Consider the following 26831-nt stretch of genomic DNA (forward strand, 5'->3'; position numbering starts at 1 on the left):
CTCTGACCTCATGGTCTCTAGAGCATCCCTCCAAGTTGTGACCCAATCTCCACCCACCTGTTTAAAACCAAACCCTCAGTTAGTTTTGTCAACTATAGTAAAATTCAACACATTTAAGGGCTTTTATATTTAAACAATAAGTAATTCCTTTTCTTGGAGGAAACTTTTTTTTAGGAAGATGTAGCTTTAGAGAACTAAATATGTCTGATAGAATATGTTGATCTCGGAGGTGGTATGGTTATGGGTGCAACTTTTGTATTACACATATAACATATTACAATATAACTCAATCCAGAAAGTGAAATCACTCCTGGCCACCCTTCTATCTTTCTGATTGTAATCTGTTAAACTCTGGCATACATTGTTATGAAGGGTATGTTAAATGTCAGATGAGTGTAATCAGAAAGGGGAATATTGTTTTGTATCTAGCGGAGAGTCAGGTTCCTACATTTGAACATTTAGGACCCTTGAGCTTTAAATTCTAGGTAGAATACAGTGATATAACAGCACACAGTCATTGCAATATGTTGGGGACACAGTTGACAAAACATTGTTAAAAGTGGCATTATGTGGACAACACAAAGTCAATCAAGGCAATACATGGGCAACGAACAGAAAATTGTTACATTATGGGGAATGGGGAAATGGTGGCAATACTGAGATAACAAACAGACAATTGTTGTAATATAAAAGCATCAAACAGGTGACTGTTATTATTCATAGAAAATAAAGCAAACGTGCAGACTTTGCAGCCCAAGCTGTCCTCTCCCTATTCATGTTTCCTGTACTCTAGACACACAAGATCTAGCTTAGACTTTTTCTGTCTGGCTACAAATCATCTAAGAAACCAAAGAGTGGCTTGGGAGAACCTGTTTTAGTTCACCGAACCATTTCCTTCTGTATAGTGTTGGTTTTGTGCTGTAGCCTACTGTGTGACCAAGAACGGATAAATTTACATGTTCTGTTCAAGTCGTCAACAGGACAATGGGTCAACGGGAGATAACACATGGGTCTTATCTCCATCCGCCCACTTCGCTCCTCCAATGACCTATTAATTACTTCCTCACTCATAACCTCATCACACGCACAGCTCCAAGACTTTTCTAGAGCTACCCCAACTCTCTGGAATGGTCTTCCTCGTCCTATTTGGCTTGAGCCTACTTTCTGCTCATTTAAAAGAGCACTCAGAACCCGTCCTTTCAAACCTCCCTACCTGTCTTCTTTTGTCTTTTAAAACCGTCAATACTTCCCACCACTACATATCTTCCCTTCTATCGTGTTACTTCCCCCACCTCCTAGATTGTAAGTTATACGGGGCCAGGTCCTCCCCACTCCTCCTGTGTCATTGACTGTATCTGTCCGTCATTTGCAACCTCTATTTATTGTACAGCGCTGCGTAATATGTTTGCATATTGATGACCACCATGGATAAAACTGGACATGTTGGAAGGTCTGATTACATTTACTTTGTTCCACACTATCTATTCTAATTCTACACTGATCTATTCATAGTGGAGTTCTTCTCTGAGCTGTCTGTCTATGCAGGAGACCTGTTCATATATTGCCTACTTATAGCTGGGAATGGGAGAACAAAAGACATTTATAGTTTAATATTGCCTTTACTGACGTCAGCCTTATGTAAGTAAACATAGTTTATGTGGTATAATTACAACCACCTGTCATGTTGGTGAAGTCGATAATGATCTATTTAAAATACTGAACAAAAACACCAGAAGACACAAAGTAGAACTCCAGAGGCATTGGGGAACTTTTTCTTTACTTAAATAAGTGTTCACCAGGACAGAGTTAGGAAGAAATCCCCTAGACGGGCACACAGGAAGCATTGAAAAACTGGCATAGGTCATAATGCTGCTTAAAATAGAAAGATAGCTAACATTCGAAGCCTTAAAACCAAAGGTGCGTTTTTATGGAAATATCAACTTCAAGCAGGAAATCAGTGTTTTGGATACTTTCTATTTACTGATATTAGCTACTTATGGTTAGGGTTTGCCTTTTCTGACCAAAATGATGGAACTCTGAAAGTCAGAGCACTCTATTACACAAATATGAACTCTGCTAGGCATTCTGTGACTCTTCTGTCCTCTTCTGTCTTTCTCACGTTGCTTTTGGTCATTGAGTTTAACATCAGTGAGTAGAAGGTAGATCAAAAAGCTAACATCCAAGATGGCATTAATATTATTCCAACAGAGCACCATGGGTTTCTGCCACTTTCTGCGATTAATGACAAGTTTATCTATTGTAATGCTTCTTTATGTGGTAAAAATGAACACAAGTCTTTACACATGAAGCTGTAAAATAGATTTTGTTTTAATGTTCTTTTACTTTAATTAACTGTGAAAAACATTAACAAAATTACATATAATTGTTATAAACAGGAAATTCTATGGAAATATTTTATTGATATAGTAATTTTAACATTTTAAATGGCACCTTTGTTATATGATCTGCCCTACCCACAGTACAAGTTGTGGGATAGATTACTGTTATGTCAACAAATGACATCAGTATTAATGAGGTTTATATTACCTAGGCCACAACTATGTCTGTATAGTTACATTCTATTGTAATTGATTTTCTCACACATATAATGACCCAGATAAGTGTAATCATCAATGTAGAAATACAATTACTACAGGTTATTACTGTAATCAATATCCAACCTTACCTAGCTAACCTAATAAAGGGGTTTACATTAAACAAATACAACTGTTTAATTGTGAAAAAATAAATACGTTCAGAATTCCAGTGAACTATTTTTAAATGGCAAAGTAACAGCTTTGCAGGTTAGAAGCTTTTTAAATTACTTAACTTTCATGAACCGCTAATGAAGGCTTAGGAAAACCTACTTCTGGGTGTGGGGAAGTACATGAATCTCCCTTACCTATACCTCCTAATTGTGTGCTTTAAAGGGGTACAATATCCACCAAAACTTTTGTTGCAGTCTATGTTTTACTATTTAATAACCATCAACTGGTGAAACAAGAAACATATCATGAAAAGGTGCCTCTTACTTTGCTGGTTAGTGGAAATTAAAAAAAAAAAAATGTGGCATGGGGGTTTTGTAGGAGAAAGTTGGTCAGCGGAAAAAAAATTCCTGATGTCACTTGTCAGTGGATGAAAAATGACCAAATTCATTGGTCAATGGGAGTAAAAATCCGTCAGACCCCATTCATTCTTTTTCATAAACTTTCACCTCTAGTTTTTAGCTTTCTCCTCTATCAAAAAAGAAATTTAGTTATAAAACTAAATATAATATCTTTGTACCAGAAATTAAAAAAGAGCACAAGGAATAGCAGTCAAATCCTCTTGCACTTGCTGAAACTGGCAGTATGTTCAATAAAGGTTTTGGCATTGGTAGCCAGTATTCCCAGACTAGACCCTTTACCAAGCTTGAGTTCTCTGAATATTTTTTATAAAAAGCGGACAAATTCCCAGACAGGGGTGGCAATGATGAAACTGTAATTTGGGTATTACATAGCAGAAGATCCCATGCACATTTAGATATAGGATATTCTAGGAATTTTCTTCAGCAGACAGTACCGGCCCATCTGCAAAACAAGGAAGAGTCAGCCCAACCCTACGTAATTCTATACTAACATACACAGATACTCTGTGCCGTACTAATTATATACAATTATGTCATTATAACTGCAAATTAAATCCATATTCTGTACCTTCACCTCTCTACATGAATAAGTAATTTGCTTGAACTAAACCCATTAATTAATTAATAAAAGGATAGATGTACAGAAGGAAACATGTAGGTTACCAGTGCTAATTGGAAAATTCTATGTTCTGTTTTTATTGCCTAATCAGTGGCCTAAGTGATTTCTGAATCACTGACCAGGTATAAATATACACCTGACTTTGTTTTGGAAATTAAAAATTGTGGTCAGAATGACATGATCCATGCCAGCCTCCATGTTTTTATACATAATTGTTTCCTTTAATGCATATTGCTATGCAAAAGTTACCTAAGCAAGGCATAGCTGTAAAAAAGATAGTTATTACACTGTATTTTTCTCACTTTCTATAATGCAGAATGCCACTCTGATAATCAGAAATAGTCCCTCAAAGCCTACTGGAAAACTGATACTTCTGGGAATGTCAAGCTCTGTGGTCCCCTGTACTCCACCATTATTTCCCCAAAAAGGACCTTTTGTTCATGAAGAATTTTAAAAATCATCCTTGACCAGCCTTGATCAATCAGCAAAATATGTAAATACTACTCAACAGGTAAGATATCGGAGAATAGATTAAAGTATTTTAGTAATCGTCAACTTTTGTATCAAAGATAGAAAATTTGTGGATGCCTAGGTTTTGCAAATGATGATTTGACTATGTTTACAGTTTCCATCTCTAACGCAAGGATTTACTGCATTTGCAGGTAATGCAGAATAGTTCTAGGCTGTTAAAAACCCGGCTAAATATAATTATAAATATATCTTTAATGTCATCTAAATGTCCATGTGCTTCTTATATTAAGGCCATCAGGCTGGACAGCTATATAATCTATAAAACAGTTTCGAATGTTAAAATTAATCACCTGGAATGCATCGTTCACACCCACCAAGCTCTATCCAGGGTAAACGTTGTCTTAGCACAAATGCCAGTGGTAATTCTGTAAAATTCAGTGAGTTGTGATGTCCAAATACCAGTTTTCTAGCACTGATATTGCAGTCCCCATTGGTTTATATGGCACATTCAAATGTCTGATGGTTTTCCTGAACCCATGTATACAAAGCTTAATGTGGACCATACACTTTAAATGACACATTGATGCACATTGAGCTCCATAAAGTACGGTAATTGAGCCAAAAACATCTAGTATGGTGTAAGCAGTTGCAGTCATTTTTTTGATCATTGCAGTTGATCCTCTTCCACTAACAAAATTCAGACTTGTCTGCTGTTGCTTACTGCCATTGTTGACTGACCATACTTGGTTGTTTTAGGTGATCATCAGCTTTTAACTATGGATCTGTTAGGAGGCGCTTTCTGGGCGTAAGATCCAAGGCAATGCCCCACCGCAGGTGAGCGCGGGCAGCCCATTTTACATCCGGCAGCTGCGCTCGCGGTAGCACTTGGGTTGCACGATCAGTGCCCTGAGGGTTGCAGCATCCCTGTAGCGGGGGTTTTCCCTCGGCATCCTCTGCACTAGACCGCACAGCTGAAGGGAATTGGAGCTGTGTGCAGTTGATTAGCAGAGTGGTTCCTAATCAATCCCATGCTGTCTTTGGCTGCTGGAGCTTTAAAGCCTCTCTTCTCCGTCAGAGGTGCCTGTTATAGCATCTGCTGGGCTGACCTGTATTGGAGTGTTTTTGTGAGTTTTTTCTGTTACTGACTATCCATTGAACTCCGCCTAGACCCGCTTGTGACCCCGACTCTGTTTTTGCCTTTGCACATCGCTGGACGGACTGATTCCTGTGTTTTGACCTTGGCTAGTTTTTTTTGGTTTCCTGACATTTCTTACTCTGCATATGGGGCGCCTGGCCATCCTTTGCCCACCAAGTCCCGGAGGCAACCGAGTGCTGGGAGACACAACCTGTCTCCCGAGGCTGAGCGAGGCTGCTATAGGTGAAGACTGCGGCATAGATTGGGGGATTGGTGTCTGGGGAATACCGGTATTGATCCGGGCTTTACAGGATCGTTTTAGCTAGCTTTAGACTTATGTTTTCTTGTTACATTACTATGGAGGCATCCCATTTGGAGGGTTCAGAATCTTGTAGGTTTTCCAGCTGGGCCACTCATAAATCTTGCTCTGTTCCTTCCTAAATAGGTGTTACTGTAAAATATACCATGAAGTTAGAAACTCCATGGTAAATACAGGTGCACAGACCTGGGGACTAAAGGTTAGGGTTGACACAAAGGCATGAGAAACTATTACCAAATAGTAATATTGATATTTAATTGTAGGAGACTTGAATGGTGGAGGAGATCAGTACAGACAGCACCTTTCTGATGCAGCTTGCCATCTGCTGGACACTTTTAAACATGGAACTCTTAGCAAATTAAAATAGTTAAAAAAGAACATTTTAAAAAATAGTTATTTAAAGGACATTTACTTAAAAATTCTATTGGTTCAAACTTATACTATGTTAGATATGGTCAGTGTAGTCATGAATGTGCCTGAAGGTTTATCCATACAAAGCATTGTAATTTGGCTTCACCAACACAAACACAAGCTTGTTTCTCAATTGAGTTTTGTAAATTTAACAATTTCCTGCTTCTAGTTATAAGCACAACACCATTTAGTTGGTGAAGAAGACAAGAACTTTTTTTTTCAGTGCGATGTCTTGATTCTCTTTACAATCCATCAAAGGTTTGATCTCATGTGTCACTTAGGCTACGAATAATGATTGTATACCTATCAGTGTTTAGAACTGTATATTGGTAACCTTGGTTTTACAAAGTGTGGGAGTAATCATAGGATTTTCCTTGGCTGCTTTTAGTTATCTACATTGCTATGTTACACTATGGTTTTTTCTGACCCAACTGATAAGGAGACATTAACCACACCAACCATCATGCTTAATGACAGTCTCGTGTACGCAGTACATACACCTTATAATAAAACAGTCTTTAATAGAGACAAGGGCTAGAGTCTGAAGCTGGGATGTATAATAAATTGGCTACAACTATATAACGGTGATCATTAGTAAGGAAAAAAAAAACAATAAAATGATTCTGACCCCTCCATGTAGTTACACTTGGGTAAATGTATGGTGTATAAATACAGCTCATACACTTGTCTCTTCGTATGTTGTGGCAGTTTGATGTTTTTTTTAATATTCTTTATTAATTTCAAGGGGGTACAGAAATAAATCAGGGATGGAGAGGAATGAAATGCACTAACATTAACATACAATAGTAAAAATGTGCAAACTTTGCATATAAAATGTTTTAAACAAACTCAAGTGGCCTGGTACAGAAAATCAAATAACTGACACGTGGAGTGGTACTGAACCAGGAAGTTTGGTGTTTTTTTATTAAGCTTTATTGTTGCTTTAAAATAAAATTTGGCTCTACACTGGGTGGCCCCTGCACACATATTACTGGACTGAAAGTCCAATGGTCCCATCACTGTGACAGCTAAAAGCAATTGTAACAGAGGAATGCACATAGACGGACAAAAGTTTGGTGACATGCCCCTAAAATTAGTTTTTGTTTTTTCTATAGGATTGTTACTAGAAAGCCAACTGAACCTTTGGTGGGCCCCTGTTGTGCCTGTTCTGATGGGCCCCCCTCACTTTTTTAGGTCCTACGTCCCCAATCCAACCCTGGTGGAGGCTATTAATGATGCCCTTTACGTCTAACAATGCTAAAACCTTGGTCGTCATGCTGAACCAATGGTACTATCTTGTGGCAGTTTGTTTGTAAAATTACTATCAGGAAGGATCACTGTACATTTCTGTGGAGGAGAACACAGGGGTGCTCCCATTCCCCCCCCCCCCCATTCTTCTTTATAAAACAGAACAGTACTGTGTGTACAGCCCTCCCACGTTCATCTGTCACTGAAAATGATCATGAAAGATCATTTCCAGCGATAATCATCTGACACCTGTAGTGGACTTTAGTTTTGGCAAATTAGTTCCAAGCACCGAATTCTAGAAAAAAAAAAAAGGAGCTTAGCACGGGAAAACCTTGGTATACCGATTGCTCCAGGAAGCAAAGTATTAAAAAAAACATGAACATATCTCTGAAAATGTTAATATTAATCAAGGCAATGTTAGTTGTACTTTGTTTTGCACGTATGTTGGTATTGTCAAGGCAATAGTAATAAAACTGATATATGAGCCTTTTGTGTCATTTGCTAAGTGAAATGCTCATTCTGTGCTATAAAGTACTTATGTTATTTAGGTCCTACAGATTACTGCTGTTAGGGGTTAGATTAAACTCTGGTGGATTCTCAGTGACTTCACGTGTTGTCTTCATATGAGGAGCTCACTGACTGGTACAGTTTATGATAAAGACAAGAAAAAAAAACATACAATCATCTCACTGTTTGAAAATGTTGCATTCGGTCATGCAGGGGGCTCAGTAAGCGCTTGGTACTGGGTCTTGAGTTAAATTCCTCCGCCATTGTCTCTCTCAATGCTTTTTTAAAGCCAAAGTCCCCAAGCAATATGAGGCTGTACCGTTGGTCATTTTAGGGATATTCTATTAAACTGAAATGTCCCAAATTATGCTGAGTTTATGCAAAATTTCTGATAGTCGCAGCAAAAAGTAGAACTAATACCCAGAGTATTTATATCAGGTTATTGTATATGTTTACGTTTCTCAAAGAGAAGCTTTGATTTCCATCGAACCAATCATGTACCCCAAAAAAAGAAAGAATGATAAAATCCATAACTGCAGGAGCCAAAAATGTTCCAAGACAGAAACCAATGCAACACTGTATTCAATAAGACATAATTAAATGAATATTGTTTTAAAGCAAGCAGTGTACAACCAATATTGTTTTGTATTGACTCTTCTCTAATCTAACTTACAGCAGTGCTCAGAAAAGTGCTTTGAAATGCATATGTATTAACAAGGAACATACCGGTGTTCCGCGGCTCTGGCCAGTCCAAACCCCCCCGGGGGAGAGCACTGGCCAGAGCCGCGGACCATGTCTCCCGTACAGATTGCAGGCTCAGACCTGTGATGGGAGAGTGGGCAGGGTTCTGGCATCATGACGTCATGAAGGACCCCCAGCTCCCGGCGCATGTGTGGTCCGGAGGCGATAAATTTAGTGGTCCGAGGGTCTGAAAAGGTGGGCGACCACAGGATTAGAGGAGGCATCATGGTGACAGAGAGGAGCTCATCAGTAATCAGAATCAGCAATGGGAAAAAAAAAGTGCCAATCTCACACATGTGCAGTGAGATTGGCACTCTTTTTTACCTATTTAGAGCAGGCTACATCACCCAATCTCGCACATGTGCAGTGCGAGATCAGGTTACCTAGTCAGAAGAAAAAAGAAGGATGAAGATGGCGGTGCCTTCTTCACAGGAGGATTCCAGGACGGCACAGGACTGAATTGGGGAAAGCTTTGGAGGGATCAAGGTCTCTGCGGAAAGGTAAAGTAGTGTGAATTTTTTTTATGAATAGTTCAGCTTTAACTACAACAAAGGAAAATCGTGTCTCATAAGTCGGGAAACTAGAAGAACTAAAGGTAAAAAAAAGTCATGTCAGTGTAATTTGTAAGCTTTTTGCAGTAATGCAGTTTAGTTCTGTGGCAGTAATTTACCTTTAAAACAAGCACTAACTAACCTCGGTAAATGTTGGCACTATGGAACAATTCATCTTTAAAAAAACTATTTAACTTTAAAGGCTGCTAAGTAACTGTTGGAACTGGGGAGAAGGGCGAGTTGAGATGACTTAACTGCGACCCTTTAAAACATATTTAGAGTTCTAAACATTGTCAAGTGGAAAAAGCTGGAGGGAGGGTTATTCCAAACGTATTCAGACGAGCATGGGACATTTTAGGTAATGTAATATAATGTACTGGTCTAAATAAATATATATATATATGTTTTTATGCAGTTTTTTTAGGAGTAAGTTGACAAGTATGTTTTAAACCGGTGCTCCTCAAATGTGACAACTCATATTAGCCAACCAGAATTCATATTTTTATTGGACTGATTATAATAAATTAGGTTGATGTTACATTGCTGCACTTTGCACATTATGGTTGCTGTACATTGCCTTACTAAATAAAGTCTATGGACTGTTAATGGCAGGTGAGCTGCAGGCAGCAGAACACTGCTTTACATTAGGTTTTCATAATAGAAAAAAAACAGTCATGTTTGGCATAGTTTATTATCATATTTGGCATTTCATTATCCCCTGTGCAGATGTGGTGTCCCTGAGTGCACACATCCTGGCATCTTAAATGTCACTTCCAAGTTGGTGCTCTGACACAACTTTTCATGCCTGGCTTCAATTTCAGGAACCCAATAGCTAGTACAAATTCACCTGGACAGAATTGTGGAGGGAAGGACTTTCAAAGTTCTAAGAGTTACAATGGAGGAGTACCTGAGGTTCAGGCAATCCCTAAGCACTCCGGGCATGATTAACTAACAAGTAAAGGTACTCCAGGGAACATATGCAAAATATTTATGTTCCCTGAGCTTCATCCATGATTAAGTTACACTGACCCTTTGTGAGTAGAAGCAATAAAAGACGACAGGTAACATGCCCCCCTATACTTGTTGAGTGCACCCCCAAAAGTAAGACTTAACTGTTGTATAACAGAGTGATACATAAAGCTGTACATTAGCTGTGGTGGGGTGCTCTTACACCCCATCCCCCTATCCCTGACAAGGTGTTTGCTAAATGTGACCCAACAAGCACTAGATGCACTTCTGTATATAACACACATGTGATCAAAGCTTTACAGAAACATATCACACTGCAATTAATCATTTTTCATCCACAACACTTCAGATAATACAATGAATGGATAAACACACTTTTAGCACAATACAGCACCTATGCACACAAAGGAATCTATTCCTGTCCCTAAATGCATACAGCACCACACCGATGACTGGATTGTGAATGTTTATCACACCTGTGTGTACAATAAATTCCCTGTACATTATAATCACTTGTCTTAAAATAGCTAACCTAAGATTATTTTATCTAATTGCATGCACACCTATATATAATCACAAACTAGCACGTACTGTAAAAATCTATTATATATATATATATATATATATATATATATATATATATATATATATATATATATATGATACAAGTACTGAATATTACTCTAATATTAAGACATAGGAGGTAACAAATTGTTATACATGTATACAGGTAGTCACACTTTTGTTTGCATGTGGTTATGTGTGAGTGCTAGGTGCATGTTGTATACATGTGTGCAGACATGTTCAGCTTCTGTTCTTTGTGCCATTTATGCTTTTGATGTTATGTATGGTGAAACACACAAATACACTCTTTACACAACCCTAACAATCAAATGTAGAAGCCTACAAATGACAGCTACCATAATAATAGTAATTATCAAGGCTTGTGGACGAAAGTGAACTGTCTGTGTTGCCCAACATCTACAGTATATTCATTGCTGAACAGCTCAAAGATGCAATAAACTATAGTTTTTTATTTCCAGGACTTTATATTTATAAGATCCCATATTCATGTATCACATTGGTATCACAATAGCCTTGTATATATAGGTGGCTCTCTGTACTATTACATTGCCATAAAGCACAAGCACACCTGGATACCCAGCTGTCATACCTGGCCGGAGAGAAAAAGTGATAATAATAGTAATAAAACAGTACTATAGTTAATGAAGTGTAGTAAATCACAGGAACCAGTCAATAATGCATTTTTGATTGGCTATTGCTTTTGGGGAACATTCCTACTTTGCAGTTTTGAATAAAGTAAATAAAAAGCCTTATTAAATGACAACTAAAGAATAAACACAGATAATGACCAATGAGTATATCAGAAACATCCAGGTAATAATAAAAGCCAACTTCTTGCAGCCAGGTGATAATACAGGTACCACAAAGCACAGAGGGACAGCAACTAAAGTCACATCATTTGCAATTCTATTAAAGTCACTTTCTAATTTAATCTTTATCAAATGATCAACATCTGAATGTTTAATTATATTTCATCACTCACACTTTTCTGATCACAGTATTACAAGCTGAACATTAAGTATGATAACATCAGATAAAACCAATTTCCCAGCACAAAATAGTCAACTGATTGTTAGTAAGGTCATAAAAGTGGACACCAAAACTTGTGGTCCTCCACATACCCCTTCTGAACTTTTTGGATATCTTTGAGAACTTTGGGAACTTTAGCTCCTTACTATACATCACACAACTATTACTGCAAATGCAAGTCAGCCCCTTCACCAGGATGCAGGGACTTACCTTGTCTATTTGTGCACCCAGCAGCCACTGGCACATCCACCTAGCACACACAGATGCAGCAGAGCTCAGCACAGCCTGCTCTCCCTGTGTCACTCAGCAGCCCCAGGCTCAGGAAGAAGGCAGGGAGAACTGAGGAGGAGAGAAGGGGAGTGGAGAGGAGAGGGGAGTTCTATAAAACAGAGCACCTATTGTCTGCAAACCCCAGCATATGGTATATTTCATACATATTGAAAGCATTAAGCAGCTATATTTATAGATAAGTAAGTAGACTTGGATGTAGAAGTTAAAGTTAGGAAAAGTCTGCTAAAATGAGGGCTTTTTACTGGGTTATGAGTCCATAGAGCTGCCAGCGGTGCCAAGTCTTATGCTAGCCATACATATGGGCAATTAACCAGTGTTCAAATGGGTCGACCTTGCCATTTAAATCTATAGGGTATGATTTGCAAAAGGAATAGAGAATGGACTTTGGTTAATTTAAATACCCAATCACACAATAGGTAAAAAAGTAACAAATCAACCCTATTAGGTCCCTATAGATCAATTGGCTTGACCAGGAAAAAGATGCTGGAAAATTCCCCCTAAGTAAAACTAGCTTTAGGATTAGAAAAAATATATATATTATCCCTTGGATATAACACCAGATTTAAAACAGACCAATGGCACCATAAGCTTATAAAGTAATGGGGCAAAGTGCAGTACCCACATCTACCAATCAAAAGGCTTTTATATGCGTCTGACTTAAATCATGTGAATTCTGATTGACTACTGTAGATTATTATTAATAGATTGCAATCATTTCCAGTCTTTTTGAAATTACCATATATATATTTAAAAAGAATGAAATTGAAATGCATCTGTTAGCCAGTATTATAATCATATCATAGAAAAATGATCCAGAGATCTTAAACATATTGAGATGGGATTCACCCCCTGAATAGCAGTGAATCTCATTTTTATAAAATATGTTGCAATTATTATATACATGACTATATATAATGAAGACAATCACAAAGACAAAATAACTTTTACTTACCTCTTGTAGTCCAGAAGAGAAAGTAATTGCAGGATCATACACACCCACACTGTTAAATAGCACTGACACTGTAATCACAGCTGTAAGGGAGGACTATGTACTGAGTTATTGCTGTGGGTCAGAGGGCAGCGCAGGCAGACACCATTCTCTTAGATCTGAGACACCAAGTAAAGGCAATGATAGGACTGCTTGTAGCTGCTTATCTGCTATACCATGAGCTGTGCAGCCCTACATTGCTGGTGTTATCATTGTGTGTGGATGGGAAGAGAATGGGAAACTCTGAGATATAGCCTTCTAACTAATGGAGATCTAACCTTTGTATGTAAAAGGAAAATTTATATTATAATATCTAAGTCTACGTTTATAGGAGCACTGAATAAACATACATATAGGTCTTTACCTGGCCAAAGCACACCTGACCCCATTGTTAAAATTAACTGAGTATGTTTCAGGTGTATCAAAACAAATATGTGTTCAGTATTCTGATGTATATTTCCAAAGCAGCTATACCCCAAGTAAATAAATCCTCTGTCAACAGCTGCAGAGTGAGAGCTATACAGATAGTGGTCTCTCTGCAGAGATCCAGCATGCCCTCTGCTGAGTCAGACATATAGATCACACCTAAAGCTCATGCTAGCTGCTGATTTGAGAGCTCTGACTCAACAGGGCATGTCTGACCTCAGCAAAGAGATTACTGTGTCTGCCCATTCTGCAGCATGCTTTCTAGGCCTTCCTCCTATAGCTGTGGCAAGACAAAGGGCCTGATCTTTTAAAGCCCCCAGAGACTGGAGAAGATAAACTATCATGGGAGATCATGGGTGATCCAGCACTCCTAGAGTGGATCTAGTCCAGGATTGAAAACAGTTGCCAACTAATGATTTCTATGAAATCCATTCCAGGTTTGCTGGATCATCCAGGTTATCACATTATCCATCTTCCCCTATCTTGGAGAGCTTAAATAAATCATACCCAGGATGTATGCTGTGTGTTGCATTGGCCTCTGTTGTACAGATCATTGGTCTTACAGTGAGCCACACTCAACCCAAAACTCTAAATAAGCCATAAAGCAGAACTATATTAAATAAAATACTAGGGGGCTACAATTACTGACATCATTCAAAAAATGCCAAGTGCCTGGCTTTCTCTAACGTACATACCTAAAACCATTGAACTGAGCTAAAATGCAAAGTGGAATTGTTGTCACAACTTTCTACATAATTGTTCCAGGTCAGTTATTTAGAAGGGGCTAATGCCAATGGATCAGCCAGGCAGCTGTTTTAGTGAGATTCATAAAGGTATAAAAGAATCAATACTTCTTATCCCATTCCTGCTTAATTGGTGACATTGATTCCTCAGCCCAAGTTTAATTCATTTCAGATGTGTAGATTCTGATATTTTAGTTATTAAACAGAGCTCAGTCTCTGCTCAGCACCTAATATTAGCTTGTGTGGTTTATTGATTTTAGGATTAATTTAGAAGAGTCATTTAATCTTAATGGGGTAATCAGAGGTATTTTCTTTTCTATTGCTAAAGCTAAAATAATATTATGAATATAGTAGTGTGTATTATTTCTGTCTTTAGCTCAGGAATCCAGGATATATAATTCCTAATGAGAGTTTACTAAATCCAATCCTTCCCTGCAGAATGTTGTCATTAGAGCTGCTTCCTCATTGAGTACTACAGCTCGTTAAACAAAGCTTTCAATCTTTCACAGCCTATATAATGTTGCTGTCCATATCACTCCTCCCTAGTGATGGCTTAGCAATGTTTCCATTAAAGGGTTTTCTGTTGTGCCTAGAGATCCACATTCTGGCAATTTAAAAAAAGTCTTGCAGAACATAGATTTACATGTTATTACTAAAAACAGATCACAGGTAAAAAAAAATAAATAAATAGCCCATTACAAGAAAAAAGGAAAGAAATATATTTTGCTGCAATATTTGCCTTCGATTAGAAGTTGCCCTCTGCAGTATTTATACTTACCACTAGATGTCTTCATTCTTTCCCAATGAATTATGCAATGATGTATAATTTATTCCTCTTCCTCATAAGCCTAGGCTGTCATGGAGCCAGCCCCAGTTTGTGATGAGATGATAAAGAAGAAGTATCACAATTAAAGCCTCATCTCCGTGGTACTTTGTTTTCTCCTCCTTTCAACATGTTCCTTTTCAGGACATATCTGCTCCTTAAAATACCTTTGCCCATGTATTTATGAACCTGGATACACGGGATGGGTTATGTACAATAAAGCTTTGTGCACACGTTAGATGATTGTGGCCCAACACAAACAGTTGTGCTCATCTGACATGTATATAGTGATCTCCCAACAACATTCATCAATCTGCCATTGGAAGTGACCGCTGTGTGTTTCCACTGAAGGAAAACACAGAGGGTTGCAAATTTGTGCAGCACTCACTAATTCATCTGTCATTGGAAACAATCATAAAGTACCTGAAAGTGACCTCGTTTGGTCAAACTTTCACAGCCCCGGTAAAGATAGATTGGAGTGTAGCTGGAAGAAGAAACACAAGGACCCAAGCAGTTCATGTCCAGTTAGAAAGAGTCCAGGACAGCCTGGGTTCAGAGGAAGTGGGTTGAATAATGCTGTCTATCAGACTGAGGACATCTAATGGCCAAAAAAAGTACTGTAGGGAAAATCTTTGGGACATAAAGTAAGTATCCTTTTGTTTGGTGGATTATTCATTAGCATGCTGTGTTTTTGTTCTGCTTTAATGTGAACTAGCAGAATGATCCCCTCAATCATGCCTTCTCACAACAACCAGCCGAAACCAAATCAAGCAACACCTCTTTTTTTTTAAATCAGTGACCATGTCTCTTTAAAGGCCTGGCTTCCACTGACTTCATACAGAGTTGTAGGTGATGTATATGCGGCACAATCTACACAGGTGGTGAGTAGTTGAAGGCTCACATTCTTCTTGGATAAAAAAAAACACATCATTGTATTTATATTTTGTCAGCACATCATCTGTCTAATGCAGTAAAAGCATTTTTGTGGAAAGTACGCTTATCCATTATATTGCTTATGAGGCAAACATGTATACAATAGCCAAACCAGATGGTCAGATCCTCTTTATGTAAGAGTTTGAATTCTACATTTTTGGCACTACCTGTACAAAACGTGCTTGGTTAGAGTTATGTCGGATTCAAGCTGTTTAGTGCCGTATCTATAAATCCCAGCAGTTGTTTCTAGAAGTCTTCCCTCATTTACTACTACTGGATTCACTGACATTCTATCATCAGACTCTGCATGACAAATTATGTTGGAGACAGCATGCTTTGTGAACTTACATTTTGTGATCCAGCCAAGAAATAGAATCAAATGTTCAAGATTTTTCATAGGTAATTTATTATCAACTATAATAAGTTATTACTTAATGTCCATTTTTATCTGTTTGATTTCAAATGATTTGGCAAATTTCATACCAGACTCATAGACATCCACAATCTTGTTCTTAAAGCTTTAGAGAGTACTTATTATTTTGGTATGATAACAGCACACACATCAATAGTAAAGAGAATCCCAGACCCCCAATATCCGAGATTGATATAGGGAAGGATAGGGTAGGGTAGAAATGATAAGGAAGGATAGTCCATAAGAACCTCTGCCTTCTACTCATGGCAGCCCAAAAGAAAATGAATGGGGGTGAAGCTGTCCAATATGTAAGCATTGAGAGTGACTGTGTTGCTGGCAAACTGCCAGCAGCTGGGAGCCGCATGGGATCACTTGATCCTCCTTTAGGTCTGAACCTGCCCTAGCTGTCTCTTCAAGGGACTCACAATTCTAATGGAATGGAATTTGGAAAACTCGATTCTAGTTTCAGGATTTTAAAGGGTTGGTAAATGTAGGAGTATACTAACTTTTTCTTTTATATGAATGACAAATCTGCATTTTTCTTCATTTAGATTGTGATAAAGCTAACACTGGAGGCTGGGAAGGAATGAATTACACAACAAGGGGGAAAAATATCCAAAAAAGATTTAAAAAAAAAAAAAAGTCTGATTGGTGGTTCTTGCCTACTGGATGAGAGGAGCCAAAGAGGTGGAGGGAGAAAAGTGCTGGGCATATCATTCAGGAAAGTTTAGTTGGAGGATGAATTTGGACCATTCTCCCACCCTTGGGTTTTTAGTATTTAGTTTTGTGTTCTTTATGTCACAGGAGCTTGGTGCCTTTTGGGGGGGTCGAAAAGACTTGGGAAGTTAAATGTAGAGAGTTAAATGTAGAGAGTTAAAATGTAGCTCATCACATAGCTTCCTTTTGGTGGGTTGTTGTTGGTTCTACCTGTGGGGAGATAGTTACACACCCAAGTTATGTGTTATGACCAGTGGACACCAACCTTTCTTTTTTCAATACAAGTCAATTTATGTTTCAGGTCATTTATTGGTTCATGGTATTTATTGGGAGAGAAATCTTTTGATCATAAATTCATTCAGAACATTTTAATTTTTAATTGTCATTTGTTCAAGCCTATCACTTCAACTGAAGATCCAATGTTTGCCTATTATTTTTTAAAAGTGTACTTACTTTTTTTTTACATGACTATGTGTGTTTCCCAGTGAGTTATTATCCAAAAACAGCTGGAGATTATTGGTGATCTCTGATAAATTTGGTTGGCAAATCTGATTCTCTTATATGGACTGTTAAAGTGATCCAAAAGACCTAATTAGGAAAAACCTAACATCTACATTAGACCACACAGCTGGAAGAAATTCATCCCCCATCGCCCCTTTCAGCTTTAAAAGCAAGATTCATTGAGGTCACACTGAGAAAAGAGTTCTTTGTGTTGGTCTTGCCACCTATTCTAAATTATCTACATTTTTAGCATGTTCCATGACAGATAATTATAATTGTACAATTATAATTGTTGGTAAACTTCCTCTGAAGTGGAAAGTACTTAACACTTCTGTAACAAAATATTAGCAGCTTCACAGCCTGTTGAATAGAAGTACAGATTCCATGAAAAAAATAAAGGAAACATATATAACAAACCAACGTTTGTTCCAATTGCTTGTACTGAGGAGGAATGTGAAGTCCCGAAAAATGTTTGGTTTGTTTTTTTTAAGATATCACACCTGAACCCTGAGAGCCAGATCAGAATGAGTATTGTACAGAGCTACAACACTCAATGGGGGATTTTAGTATTTGTGGGCAAACTCTATCCAGCACTCTGCTCTAAATGAATTTCTAGTTGGGAGAGGAAGGCAATATAAGCCAGCATTAATCTGTGGACCAAACATTGTATTGGAGCAATGGATATAAAGTGCAGATATGTATAGCTGTCTCCATATACATGAACATATAACTTTTTTAAAACTTGCTTCACCTAAATGGTAGGCTGTTCTAAATGGGAAAAGTTCCTGGTTTCGTTGAAGCTTGCCTAGCCCTCTTATTCCTTTTACCTATTTCCTTAATGAAGTATCAAAAGAAATGTGTGGGATTTGGAAGAAAGACAATCCAAAACCAGCTATGGCTCAATCTTTGCCCAAGTAATCATGAAAAAAGTCTTAATAAGGTCAGAAAAGAAACACTGTATCATTTTATATTAGTTGTCCACTTTTGTGCCATGTTGGTGGTAATGGTGACTCTTTACATTGGTGTTAAATGGGAGAGGTGATCCCTAACATTGGCAGTTGCCACCTTACAATGATAGCTAGTGAAGAAGTGCCTCCTTCCATTGAATGCCACTGGAAAACTGCCTTCTCAAAATTATGGTTAATGTAGTCAAGCATCAATGTACCCTTGTCACTGTCCACTGATCAAGAAACTCCAATGGAAATCCCAACATAAAAAGGAGTAACCCTATAGATCAGTGGTGCCCAACCTTTTGCAGGTTGAGGACTGCGAATGCGTGGGGAGCCGTGTGTCACTTAAAGGGGAAGAAACATCCCCCAAAGTGACGTCATGCCATGGTCCTGAGTCTGCGATGTCTCCAGGAGACATGGTCTTCAGCCCTGGCTCGTGCGCCTTACCCTGCTGATGGGTGCACTGGCCAGACCTGCGGCCCACCTGTCAGACGGCCGCAGTCCACTAGTGGACCGGGGGTTGGGGACCTCTGCTTCAGATCACTGGTTGAGAAGCAGTGAACTATACAAATAGAGTTCTTATCTTCAAACCCAGGCATGACTTTGCAACCAACCATTATTTTCCTTGGGCTTTAGGATGAAATTCCTGATCTGACCACGAGAATAATAAGTCATCCATTTAGTTACAATTTTTGGTTCCCGTGAGGGTATGAAGTGGTGGAGATGAGGCAGATAAGTGGGCTATTTTATTACTACAGGTGGGGTATCTTTTTTCTGCTCGGAGGGATAAAGCTTTTTAGGCACAGGTTTACAATTGAATAATAAGTACACATCAAAACTGATATTTCCATTTCATAAAGATTCTGGAGAGATAAGACACTTGACAATATAACTTTTAATACACTACTGATAACCAGCTAGATACCAGCAATTGAGGTTCTGGAATTTCACATCTGCTAAGGTCATCATAATAGGGTATCAATCTTCCTGCTGGATTAAAAGTTATACAATGATTAATGCAACAAGTGGTATGGAGGAAACACAAAGATAGGCATGAACCCAAAACACCTAGACGGACAGGAACATCAGGAGTGAGGGATTAGGGCTGGAAAGTGAGGTATTCAAGCCATATAAGAAGGGAGTGTACTCAGTATAAATTTTGGGTGGACTATTAAATTAAGTTAAGCTTCTCAGGTATTGTTTCAGAATAGTCAGAGACCATTCATGCAGCATTAAAAAGTTTCAGGAATGTAAAACTAACAAAGACCAGATCACAAAACTCTAATTCTATTACATACTGTAACCTGACTATGCTTACAGTACACAAGAAATAAAAACCATTCATTTCTTGAATGTAAACCATAAATGAGGCCATGCAATTCCCCAAGCTAATTAGACCTATAAACAGAAGCCTCTCCCAGCTCTTAATCAAAACATTAGGTTGCATTTTTAAGACCCACCCGAGCCCATCAATTTTATTTCTTTTCCACTGGAAGTAGAAAACATCCAGGTCTGCTGCAGAATATTTATTGCTAGTTAAACATACAACATTGGATAAGGAAGTGAATAGGAAAGTATGGGGGTGTCATTTTATATTCCTGCCATGCAAAATATAACTCATTCTTAAGGTTTAAAATGGAAACTTTGTTATAAACTCCTACATGGCTAAGGGGAGAATAAAGCTGTATTTTAATATACTAGTTACATCTGACACTTTGAACGTCTTCATTTTATAAGATGGTAACATTTAACATTTTCATCTTTACTTTCATCCCCAGGCTATGGGCTTAATGAACACGAACAGATATAATCTTCTGCAGCTGAAGGCATTCTAACTGAGTAAATTTAAAAAAGAGATTAATAAATTCCCTGAAATCTGATCTGGAATACATCCACTAAATCTTGCCTGGGCGATACATTTTCCGGTGTAGGATAATAATATTCCACTGGCTACTTTGAAATGAGTTGGTAAAAATGAGATTTACATTTTTCATCATTTATTTCAAAAGTAAGCCTACATGTGGAAAACTGCATGTGGAAAAGTGCATTATGTTGATAGTTACAAAATTGCCATGCAACTGTCAATCAAATAGGTAGTCAGAGTACAGGGAGAATCTAATTAGTGACCATTTATATATTTTTGTTAAAAAGCAGCAGTATACCCATACAGAGGCTTGAAATGCTGGTTAAAAACACACATACACATTTATAAATTTAGATTTTTAAAATACACTTGAGAGCAGGAATCTATAGCCAGCAGCTAGTTTGAGCTAAAATGTGTCCAGGTCTAGATGACAGAAGGAGGGATCCTAGCACCCACATGCAAGTAACAAAAGTACCCCACATTTCAGAGGGCCCTTGTGCAGTAGTATGCCCACTATTGGCCACTATATCATTGAAATTCAGCTAATACTGGGAGAGTGAAAGCTCAATTCCTGACCTGGATTTACATGTTGCATGCTAAATTCATGGTATCTAAAATGGAGGGGGTGCTGAGAAGTTCCTGGCTTTGCACAAAAAGAAGCGAGTCAGAGTTATGAAATAACACATTTATTCAACATATTCCCCCCTGAGATTGATGCACTTGGTACAGCGTAGTTGCAGATTTTCTAGACCGTTCCAAAAAAAGTCCTTTGGTTGGGCCGCAAACCAGCTCTCATCAGCATCTGACATCAGAAATGTCCTCAAATCGTTGCCCCTTCAGGTGTTTCTTCAAATTCGGGAACAGATAATAGTCAGAAAGGGCCAGGTCAGGTGAGTGGGGGGGATGGTGGACCAATTGGAAACCCAGGGTGTTTAATTTGGCAGCCACAACATTTGACATGTGCGCAGGTGCATTGTCCTGCAAAAAAAGGATATCTTTTGTCAACTTTCCATGGCGTTTCTTCTTAATTGCCTCGTTCAGCTGGTCCAGGAGGTTAGCATATTACTGTCCGGTGATACTAGACAGTAGTCCACCAAAAGAATACCGTCTTTCTCCCAGAAAATTGACGCCATGACTTTTGTGGCCGATTTTTGAGTTCGGAACATCTTCGGCCTCAGGGACCCGCTTGACACCATTCTTTTGACTGCTCCTTGGTTTCAGGATCATAGATGTGGAGCCAGGCTTCATTCTCAGTCACTAACCTAGCAAAAAAGTCCTGTGCAGCTTCAAAATGGGCTAAAACGGCTTTGGATGCTTCAACTTCCTTCTTCTGATCACTGTTCAAACATTTCGGCACCCACTTCGCTGAAAGCTTGCACATGTCTAGAATAGTGGTGATAACAAGCCCAACACGCTCCCGTGAGATGTCAAGTATCTGGGCTATCTTTTTTGTAGATATTCGCCGATCCTTAATAATCAGCTCATGGATAGCATCGCAGGTTGCCGGGTCAGTTGAATTCGGGGGGCACCCACTGCGGGGCTCATCTTCAACGGTGAAATGCCCAGTCTTGAAACGAGATATGAAACGAGGTTTTGACAGTGCTGTAGGAAGGACACTTCTCCCCCAGTGTTTGTGACATCTCAGTGTGAATGTCCTTTGCTGACTTTCCCTGGAGAAACAAAAACTTCATGACGGCCCGTAACTCCAACGACGTGAAACCTGCTTGTGCCTATGCCACCACAGCTTCTCACTAAGAGAAAAAACACTTTCAGGAATCACAAAGACCTGATATTTGCACAGTTACATACTAAGATATTAGGCTGTCATATGCCCCACACTCATTTTTCTATTTCATCTGGAAGGGGGCAAAGCCAGGAACTTCTCAGCATCCCCTTGTATATTGATACTAGTTACCAATTGCTTTTGCACAACAAGTTATCAGGAGAGGGAACAGTAATAACAGATATTGATTTAATAATGCTGCTCCTCTTCTAGCATGACGAAACAGTGCTTCTTCCCACATACATCAGGGTGTGGTGGGGTGTGATTTTTCTATTGGGACGCACATACTGCAATGTATGCATAATGGTTTATGTCTGTTTTATGTCTGATAGTTTTGACAGATGGTTACATCATTACATAAGAAAGTCTCTTCAAGCAGCAACAATAGTTGCCGCCAAAATGTAAGCTTCTTTTCCTATGTTTGTTTCTTGCTGTCCCTGTGCTATATACTGCTTTGAAATGTTCTTACATTTTCTGCACTTCATTTGTTTCTTTATATGGTCTGTTTCTATTCTTTTGGCTAGTGCCTGAATTCTTTAGGGCACATTTATAAAGATGACCACTGTTTCATCTTAATTGACACTTTTCAAATCACCAGATCTATAAAAGAGACATCAGTGTTTAATCACCATATCATAGTGCGTGATCAGAAGCTCCATTCACTTGAACAAAGTGTTTACCGCCTTTCTAGCCAAAGACGTACATTGTGGCTGCAATTGCATGGCATTCTCTAAATTGGACCGTAACCGTTTTGGTATTCTTGGTTCTGCTTTTAGACAGGTCAGATTTGTATGGAGTTTGTATTCTAATAAAACTTTTTCCTATGTTTGTATGAGATTGATCAAAGTGCTTTGGTATCCCCCCACTTATGCATCATGAAAAGGGTATACTGTAGAGAGCTATGTGATAGCATTTGAAGGTGATAGGGCTCTCTATTATAAACAGAGGAAAGTCCCGGGGTCCCTTTTTAGTGCCACAACAGAAATAAATACAGCTCTGTAAACATTAACAAAATTATACAAATGTATTTTGTAAACTGTGTTAGTACCAGGATTTGACCTGGTGTCAGCCTCTTGCAGTCCCTGATTAGAAGGACTGGAGTGTGATAAAAGAAGCAGCACAGGAAGCCATTTAGTTCTTACAAGAAACATGCTGATATAATATTAATAATAATTAAGAGAAAAGAGAAACGCTCATGACAACTTATTTCATTGTCCACTCACAAACTGGGGTTGGGTCTAGGTTGGCTTGGGCTCAGAGAAAGTAAAATTAATGCAGACCTAATCCAAAGATCTTTGTAATAAATGCAAATGTTACACCAAAGCTGTTTATAGTTTTATATTTTTTAATAGTCTACTCATGTTTAATCCTGCTCTGGTTCTGGTACTGCTTTATTATTGTATTTCTTTATATAAGTTAATAAAAATAGGTGTACATTGTAGAATTGTACATCATCTCCTGGTCTCTTCCAGTCCTTTTTAGGGCTATTTTTCCAGACATACCTGCTCTGCTTTAGATTCAGGCATGCTGTGGTTATCTGAGAGTTTTAGCATAGTCTCCTGTGATGTGACATGCTGTGGCAGGTCTATAGGCGACAGACAAAACTTTGAGCCAGCTGGATGAGGGCTATAAGCCAACAAGGTCATTCACACCCATCATTCGCACAGTAGAAAGTATTTGGAATTGTCTCCCTAATCTGACAGCTTTGAGTTGCTTTATATTTCTTAAGGTGGAGACAATTCATTTGGCAAGTCCTGCACATTTTTGGGGAACCATTAATCACATGTATAACCGCGGCTGGTCATGTAGCAGTTTGCTTAGGCCAAGATGTGATCTAGGGGTTAAACTATAACTACAGGCTTGGCTCATTCTTCTAGCTCTCCATCAGGGCAGGAAAGCATAATGTTTATTTACATGTCCTGGGCTGTGGAATGAAAGGAAATGGGTAATTGTGGACTGGTCTGGACCCATCCTCTCACTAAGTGTTTTGGCTGCGGTTTTTGTGCCTTATCTCTGTTCATGCACAGCGGCGGAATGACCTGGATCACAGTGGAAGGCGGAGTGGGCAATGGGGCTCTTAGAGCTGGGCTTGTGAGAAGAAAAACAAAGATACATTTATATCCATCAGTACCAGACTGAGTCACACGCAGGCATAATTCTTCACTTGAACAGATGACATATTCATTGTTCTAGCAGGGGCAATCTGGTTTATTTTGTAATACTGAAAGCAATCTGCAAAATGCAATAATCTATAAAAATATAAGAACCCATTTCATACTGATCAAAATGTATTTAACCTCCTCAATGAAAATGGACTTTTATACACAGGAATAATTAGCCGTTATAGCTGCTATGCTTACCCTACCTCCCCTACAGACTTACCAGGTCCCTGTTCCAGCAGCTTCACATCTGGGCAATGTCATTTAAACTACTTCTATGAACCCAGGATGTCAAGGCCTGGTCCTCCCTGTCCCTGACCCACTGGAGAGAATGGTGCAAGGTCATTATGCAACACAAGTCTGAAGCATTGAAAAACACACACCACCAGAGAAAGAAAAGGATGAAAACACTGTAGGAAATTCATAAACTTAGGACACCTAGAAAAAAGGTAAGTATACAATACTTTTTATGGTACCAGCAGTGATAACTGGGGTTAGGGTGTTCCAAACAAACATGGCGCAAGGCATTGTGTGACTATAGGACAAGTTAGTATAATGGACATGGGGAATAGGCATTTATAATAAAGTGCAGTTTTTCTTTCTCAGGGTTTGGTGTTTGTGTTGTTTTTTTTATTTGTATTTTATTTGGCCTAAGCTTTATTATCCCCATGGTGGATGACAGTTTTTCTTTTCAGGTCATCCTGAAAGCATCTTTTAATAATGAATATTGTTGTCAGCACTTGGCTCTGGTAGCATGGTCTTTGTGCCTAACATCTTTTCTTTTACAGGTAAGGAATACAAGTGAGTTGCAGCCTTGTCACTTTCTGGCTCCCAAGAGTGATTGAATGGAATTAAAACAGTGCATGGATATGAATGTTAAATGTGTATTTAGATGCCCCCCCTAAAGTCCCACCTTTCCTTTTTACATACAATTGTGACATACAAAATAAGTGAGGGGGCAGTTTAGAAATGTTCTTCTGTTTTGGGTACAGTCCGGGAAACCAGGCTAGATTCCGTTCTCCCAGGTAGATGCATTCCGGCCCTAAATCTGGAAAGACAATAAACAAATGAGAAATAGGAAACACATTTTCGTACTGGCAAAGGAATGTTTTATTGGCGCAATGCTTTACTTCTTTAGACATTCCGACATTGCTTTAATTTATTTATTTATTTACTTTTTATTGTCTGGCATTATCCCTTAAGACAGCTCATTTGTTCATAGGAAGGTAACCTGGCTGGAACACTTTTCTAAGTGCAAGGTCATTAAATGAGTCATTTTTGGAAGCTGCCAGAAAATGCTTTCTCATCAGTCTGTATTACAGCCGCACTGCCTACTTGCCTAATAAAAAGAAGGCCCGTCCAACCAATTTTAAAAGTGGAGCTATCATTTAGTTTTAGACAACAAATTAAACAATTTAGTTACTTGCTATTGCTGCCAAGAAACACAACAACTGTGCTGAAAATAAATGAAGCCTCCTGCAGAGTATCTGAGCAGCTGTGCCAATTCTAGACTGGATGCCCAAGACAAACATTGAGGACATTGCATTCTTGTAGCCATCATGTGCCCACAGAAAACACATACAGGTTCCTTTCCATGTTGGCTCAGAGGAGCCAAAAAAGGTGGCGAATTTCAGGTGTAGGATAGCAGAAGGAATTTAAACAGACATAACACAACCTCTGTTTGCACAGCACAGGTGCCACGGCAGACACAAAATTTGCACAATCACTTTTAAAAACTAAAACCCTTCTCCATGACTGGAGAAGAGAAGGTAGACTATAATGGGCATGACAGCAATGATTTTCAAGAAATCCATTCTAGGTTTGCTGCTTTACCCAGGTTCCCCCAATATATTCTACCATCTCATCTCCAGTCTTAAAGATCTTTAATAAATTAGACCGTATATGTAAATACTTCATGTTTTTCTGCATCCAGAATATAGACAAATAACTACAATGCTATAATGCCTACCCTCCAGTATTATTTCACTGCTACATCTCCCAAAGTCAACACTTCTGGGTCCACCGTGGTCCTTTTCAACCACTGGGCACGTGCAAGAGTTACACTGTCCCTGGCATCTAGGTCTATTCTTGGTGGTGCCAGGAATATATCCTAGATTTATACTGAATTTCATAGTTTGCACCTGCCTAGTTACTAACCCTTTTCTATAAGATGCTTTCCTATGCATTTGATTGTTTTGAATCTCCCCTAGGAGACACAACTTACTTACTTACACAACCAATAGCTATGTCAATCCCATTCTGTCATTTGCCCTGTAATCTATTGATAATGTTAGGTTATAGATACTGATGGGGCATATGAGGTGAAGCATGTGCCTACAAAAAAAGCCTCACCCTCCATTACTAGTTTATTCATCACAGTATTGCATAATGACATGAAAAGCAAAGATACATAACATGTGCTACCAAAATCTAAAAAAGTGCCCTGGCTGAGAGTTTGCATAGGATGACCTATTTTCTATAAAACCTCAACAACTACAATTTAGGTCTTCACAAAACTTTAAATTTAAC

The 26831-nt window shown here is 38.6% G+C and overlaps 1 protein-coding gene and 1 long non-coding RNA gene across 3 annotated transcripts in view; both read right to left on the minus strand.

The window, feature by feature from the left end:
* The window catches only part of SYNPO (synaptopodin), a 71172-nt gene extending 59167 nt beyond the window's left edge, over positions 1 to 12005 (minus strand). The window contains exon 1 of the mRNA XM_072400528.1: positions 11923 to 12005. The gene's annotated coding sequence lies outside the window, so the exon portion shown is untranslated. The remainder of the gene's footprint in view (positions 1 to 11922) is intronic.
* A 12304-nt stretch (positions 12006 to 24309) lies between these two features.
* LOC140325017 (uncharacterized) overlaps positions 24310 to 26831 on the minus strand; it is a 40782-nt gene continuing 38260 nt past the window's right edge. For both annotated transcript variants that reach the window (XR_011919624.1, XR_011919625.1), the window contains one exon: positions 24310 to 25350. This is a non-coding gene — a long non-coding RNA (uncharacterized lncRNA). The remainder of the gene's footprint in view (positions 25351 to 26831) is intronic.

This window comes from Pyxicephalus adspersus, chromosome 2 (assembly GCF_032062135.1).
Source record: "Pyxicephalus adspersus chromosome 2, UCB_Pads_2.0, whole genome shotgun sequence".
Classification (NCBI taxonomy): domain Eukaryota; kingdom Metazoa; phylum Chordata; class Amphibia; order Anura; family Pyxicephalidae; genus Pyxicephalus; species Pyxicephalus adspersus.